At 39.1% G+C, this 6,429-nt stretch overlaps 1 pseudogene; it reads right to left on the bottom strand.

The window, feature by feature from the left end:
* Positions 1-5,916: 5,916 nt before the first annotated feature.
* On the bottom strand, positions 5,917-6,015 carry LOC130038501 (uncharacterized; annotated as a pseudogene).
* Between the last annotated feature and the right edge of the window lie 414 nt (positions 6,016-6,429).

Genomic DNA, 6,429 nt, shown 5'->3' with positions numbered 1-6,429 from the left:
TTTCTTTTAACAGAAGCAATATTGTTTTATACGATCTGAAGAGAAACCAGAGGTTGGAGCGATAGCACAGTGAGTAGGGTATTTGCCTTGCATGCGGCTGACCTGGCCCACCCAGGTTCGATTCCTCTGCCCCTCTCGGAGAGCCCGGCAAGCTACTGAGAGTATCTTGCCCCCATGGCAAAGTCTGACAAGCTACCCGTGACATATTCGATATGCCAAACACAGTAACAAGTGTCACAATGGAGATGTTACTGGACCCGCTCAAGCAAATCAATGAACAACGGGAGGACAGTGACAGTGACAGTGACAATATTGTTTTATATTGTTCTAAACGATGCCCACCACCAGTATGCCAAGATCCTTCCGCCATTAGTCCAAGGTATTACCCTCTACCACCCTTCTTCCTTAGTAGTGTCTTTATTTTAGTTGTTAGTGTAATATTGGCTTATAGAACCTATTAGCGAGGAGTCCTATTTCTTCAATATTTCGGAAAAGCTTAAGCGGTATGAACACTAAATCATTTTTTAAGTTTTTGTAGAGTGCACCAGTGAATCCATCTGGACCTAGGTTTTTGTTGTTGAGGAGAATTTTGGTTACAATCTCAATTTTTTTTAACAATCACAATTTCTTTACTCGAGATTGGTCTATTTGGATTTTTCTGTTTCCTCTTGGGAGTTTGTATAATTTTAAATATTCATCCATTTTTTTTAGATTCTTGAGCTTGGTGGCATAAAGTTGTTAATAACAGCCTCTTATGACTGTTTGTATTTCTTTTTTAAAATTTTTAATTTATTTATTGAATCACCATGAGAAAAGTTACAAAGCGTTCAGGTTTAAGTCTCAGTCATACAATGATCAAATACCCATCCCTTCACCAGTGCATATTTTCTACCACCAAGAACCCCAATATACCCTCCATCTCATCTCTCCTGATGCCTGTGAGGCAGATGATTTCCACATAACTCTCTCTCTACTTTGATTACATTCATTATTTTGATAAAAGATGCACCATTATTATTTGGAATTTTCCCCCAACAATCAGTCCTGCTGAAAAGGCATTGTGAAATAATTTGTTTTCTATTGCTGGTTATGAAGACCATATGATGTGGCAAGGCTGTGATAGCGGCTGCGCGATTTTGGATTTCTGATATTTTACTAATTAAGTCTGGAGGGATTTCTGCCAAAAGCCGCATAGTTACGAGATTGGTTTGTGTGCCTCTGGGACCATGGCCGTGCTGAAGAGTCACTTGCGTCGGGCAATTCTTGTCTTTGGAAGGGTGGGAAGGACGTCAACTGTTTGTATTTCTGAGATGACTATTGTAATTTCTCCCTTGTCATCTCTGATCCTATTTGTCTTTTTCTCTTCTTTCCTCGTGAGTCTAGTTAAGGGCTTGTCCATCTTGTTTACTCTTTCAAAGAAATACTGGTTTAATTGATCCCTTGTATTATTTTACTGCTTTCTCTAATCAATGATTTTCCTCTAATTTTTATTATCTCCTGTCTTCTCTTTGCTTTCAATTGTTTGTTGTTCTTTTTTCCAGTTTCTCTACATTAGAGGTGAGATAATTAATTTGAGCCTTTTTTTTTTGCTTCTTGGTGTGTGCTTGAATAGCCATTAACTTTCCCCTTGCAATTGTTTCTGCTGTGTCTCTTAGGTTCTGTTAGTTGGTGTCTTCATTCTCATTTGTTTTGAGGAATCTTTTGATTTCTTTGATTTTCTATTTTATCTCATTGCTATTTAGCAGTATCCTGTTTAGTTAACAGGTAATTAATCTTCTTTCCACTTTCTTTCTATGATTGATTTCTATGTTTTTGGCTTTGTGGTCTGAGAAGATACTTGGTTTGAATTCTATTTTTGTGATTTTGTGAATGTTCCAGTTGTATCCCATCTTGTGTTCTATCCTGGATAATGTCCCATACACAGTGGAAAAGAATGTATATTTGTTGTTCTGACATGTTGGGTCCATGGAACTGGCAAGAGAGCTGGTCATGGCAGTTCACTCAACCCCATCCGTTGCTCACTAGGTAGGGAAGCAGGACAACACCTAGAGAGAGGATGAGTAAATGGAGCCGTATGAAAAGATAAGACAGACTAGACTCATGCTCCAGGAGCCTCTACAGGGAGAAAACTCACTTTATTGCAATGAGGCTTACATTTATATACCTAAAGAGAAAAAAGGAGATCAATGGATGAACATTTTTCAGGGGAAATTTCCAGCACAAGTCCAAAGGCAATCAAGCAGGGGGTTCTGTTTTCTCACTCTCCCTGGCTGGCTGGCAATTAGCTTGCTTAATGATCCCAGATGTTTTGTTTTAGGCATAGTGACCAGACATTGCATCGGCTGTTTGAGGAGGGAGAGCGGAGTTGCTGCTTGGAAGTCAAAGGGGTTCTGACAGGTAAGGGGCCACCTACAGCCCATCTGCTTGAGCTAAGTCTCAGGTGTTCACCCTTGACCATAGCTGTTTCCCCAGTTGTATCCTGCAGCACCCCCATATATTTATTCTTTTGTAGGATAAAGGGTATGGAAAGGAACCTGGGAACATTGGTAAAGGAAAGTTGACACTGGTGGCAGGATTGGTGTTGGAACATTATATGTCTTAAAATCACCTATAAATACCTTTGTAAATCACAGAGCTGTAAAGGTAAAGGTAAAGGCCCTCCCGTTGATCGTCGATTTGCTCGAGCGGGCCCAGTAACGTCTCCATTGGAGACTTTGTTGTTACTGTGTCTGGCATATCGAATACTCTCGGTAGCTTGCCGGGCTCTCCAAGAGGGGCAGAGGAATCGAACTCGGGTCAGCCATGTTGGCCGCGTGTAAGGCGAACGCCCTACCCGCTGTGCTATCGCTCCAGCCCACAGTTGGTGGTGCGATTTGTCTGGTTAATTCCGATAACAGAGCTGTAATAAAATAAAATTTAAGTGGTTACAGCATACCCCACAGGAGTTAATGAGAGATTGGGGTACAGACCTGGGATAGTTAACATGGTAAACATGCTGCTGCTGAACAGAGAGAGAAAAGTTAGACAATTTGAATTTAAACTAATTTTGTCACTGACTGCGGTATAACTATAATGATTCTGTGTGTCACTGATCTTTCCTAAACAGGGATAAGAATTTCCTTCTTCCGGGACAGGAAGATTGCTCCATAGCTGGAAGCCTGCCTTATGAGCAAAGGGGGGAAGGCAGCTGGAATAGAGACGGGTTCACTAAGAAAATGATGGATTGAGGAAACAGTTGGGATGGGAGATGTGTCCAGAAAGTAGATAAAGTACCAAATATGATAACCTCTCTTTGTCTGTATTTTAAACCATAATGCCCCAAAGTAGAGAGAGAGTATGGGGAATATTGGATTCCATGGAGGCAGAGGGAGGGTGGGAAAAGGGGGTTATACCAGGGAATGTGCACTGGTGGAGGGATGGGTGTTTGATCATTGTGTGATTGTAACCCAAACATGAAAGCTTGTAACTATCTCACAGTGATTCAATAAAATTAAAAAAAAAAGAATTTCTTCCTTCCTTCATTGCTTTTTTCTCCCCCTCTTACCCTTCCTCCTCTCTTGGTTCTCTTCTCTCCTCTCTCCCCATATTAAATATTTCATTTCCCATATGCCCCCTTTCTCTTGATGTTCTTAGTGGACAAGACAGATAGAATACCATATATACAGATTCATTTTGGTTTAAACTTATATTTTTATTATTTCATGCAAGGTCATTCAGAAATAGAATAAAAGTGCAGGAGTATAACAGACATCTCTATAGAACACCATGAAGATATGAAAATGTCTGTGCTGGGAAGGTGATCCCTTTCCTAACAACTCCTTGTCTAGGGCTACATAGGGGTAGGCTACTAGAGCCTTTGATTATGCGAAGCCCTGTGCTGCAGAAGCCCTTTTCTAGGTAGTTTACTTTGAGAGTACTGAAATTCCCTTTCCCCATTTAGCTCCCACTCTTAGAAGAAGGGATCTAGTCAAAGAATGACAAGCAAATAACACAAGAACCCAACTGGTTTCACCCCAGCTAACTCTTACAATTTAGTTTCCACTATGGCACTGCCAATCTGAACAGATCAGAAGCTACCATCATCCCTAGCATCCAGGGTCCATTAATTTTAATACCAGAAGACAAGGGTCATGCTAACTATACATCGTATTTTATTTGATGCTAATCACAAAATTCAGTTCTCTGTTGCATACTGCATAATAAAGCACTAGAGTTAGTATTTTAAAGTTGAGGTTTAGGAGTGAGGCTGATGTTTTATAGAATTGGTTAATGCTGATGTTTTAAGAGGTTAACTAAGTTGTACAAGGTCATACAGGTATTAAGTGACAGAGCTTGAGATGTGCACTAAAGACAATTTGGCGCCAGCATCTGTGCTATTATACACACAAGAGAATTTTTGAATATTTTATGCAATGTTAAGACAATTGGTCATCAAACATTATACTTCTTTAACAAGTTGAGGAAAAGGTGTAGACATCTCACTTCATTTTCCCTTGCCTGTGACATTTTCCTTTTCCTCCCTCTCCAGGTGACAGAGTCTGAACTGCAATAATTTGTGCCAACATGAGCATAATGAGACAAAGTCTAGGCACTGTGCATATATTAACCAAACAATGCACAAAATGTCTAATCAAGTAAACCATTCATGCCAGATTTATGAAGCGAAAAGAAAAGGGCATAGGATGTGACCAAAATACACCGTCACTGAGAAGCACTTTTGTCCACCCTCACCCCTGCTTTATTGCCTTGTTAAACAAGAATTATAGCACAAAGCACATGGTTGATACTGCAAGCAGGTCACATGTGGCACTACTGACCTGCAGCTCTTATCTACCCCTAGCAGGCTCACATAGAGCCCTCTCTGTCTTTGCACATTTGCCTGAATATAAATATGCTTACCAAGTATTCTGTACCCTGCTTCCATTCTATCTCTGCACCCGCCTGAGATGTGGAACACCCAGAATTCTGGGATCAGATGCATGAGACTTTAGTGAGACAATATTCTTCGTTTTAATAAAAAATAATTATAAAATAATTGGAAGGTCACTGTGTGGTTACAGAGGATACTACGGGTGGTATAGAAGTTGTCAGAATATTGTATTACTTGTCTTTGTATTCATGGTCATATTTTCTATATAAAATTTAGCCAACTTAGAAAACATATCTCTGCACACTGCCTGCAGGCTTGACAGCTCTTCCTTTTCTGTTGGGATGAGTGCCCAGGCTCAGGGAATAGTTCCTTTGTATGTCAACTACACACCTTGCACAGGCAAAGCTTCTAATAGTTTCAGTTATTTCAAAGAACCGCCATAGCAACTGAGGGGCTATTAGCATGATTAGGTGTCAGGTAGGTTGAGCTGTTTCAGCAGAAAGGTAGACAAATGGAAATGAGAGGGATATTGTAGATAGAAGCTTTATAAGTTGGGGAAAAGCCACTGAGAATTTGTTGTATTCTCAGGTTGTATTTTCAAGTTCTTTTTTATTGTCTTCTTAGGTTCTTTTCACCAAGGTAGCAGGAGTGTTTATACTAAGATTAATTTAATTATAATTCTTCAAAATCCAGGTTTTAGAGTTACAAGAAAAATGTGCTTCCTGGCAAAGATCAGAACTTTTTCATTATGATACTCAGAAAAACATTATGAGATTGATCAGTATTGACTTGAGAATGTCAGCATTATCAACATGCCTGTTCACTCATTTAAATGAATATTCAAAACATCTCAGAGTCATAATATATTGGATATTTTCCAAGCATTTCCAAGAGACTTACTATTGTAGACAAGGGCAGAACTTATTATCTTTGATGTAAAGATTAATAAATTAAAATATTTATATGTGAGCCTATTGAATGCATAAAATATACATACCTCAGTAGTATAGAATTCATAAAGAAGCAGTAGCCTTAGTGGTTAAGGTAAACAAGTTTACCATTCAGTAAAAGAACGTATGCACAGGGGTCATGCTAATATTCTCTGTATATCATTACAATATTAGTGTATGTTCTGCAAAAAAAAAAAAAAGAAAAAGATATTAAAGGAAACAATTCTGTTCTCAATTTTGCATCAGAAAATCAAGTACCTCAAGATCAGCTTAACTAAAGAGGTGAAAGACAAGTACAAAGAAAACTACAAAACACTACTTCAGGAAATAAAAAGGACATGAGGAAATGGAGAGGCATTCCCTGCTCATGAATCAGAAGGATTAACATCATCAAAATGGCAATACCTCCAAAGCACTGTACAGATTCAGTGTGGTTCCTATAAGGATACCCATGACACTTTCAAAGAAATACACAAAACACTTCTGTAATCTATATCAAACTATAATCACTTATCACTTAATCACTTAATCCCCGTTATTCATCGATTTATTCGAGCGGGTGCCAGTAACGTCTCCATTCATCCCGGTTGCGTGCTAGCGTAGCCCAAT

This window comes from Sorex fumeus, unplaced genomic scaffold (assembly GCF_029834395.1).
Source record: "Sorex fumeus unplaced genomic scaffold, SorFum_2.1 ptg000075l, whole genome shotgun sequence".
NCBI lineage: Eukaryota > Metazoa > Chordata > Mammalia > Eulipotyphla > Soricidae > Sorex > Sorex fumeus.
Note: the sequence above shows the minus strand (reverse complement) of the source record. Positions and strands in the feature narration are given on the sequence as shown.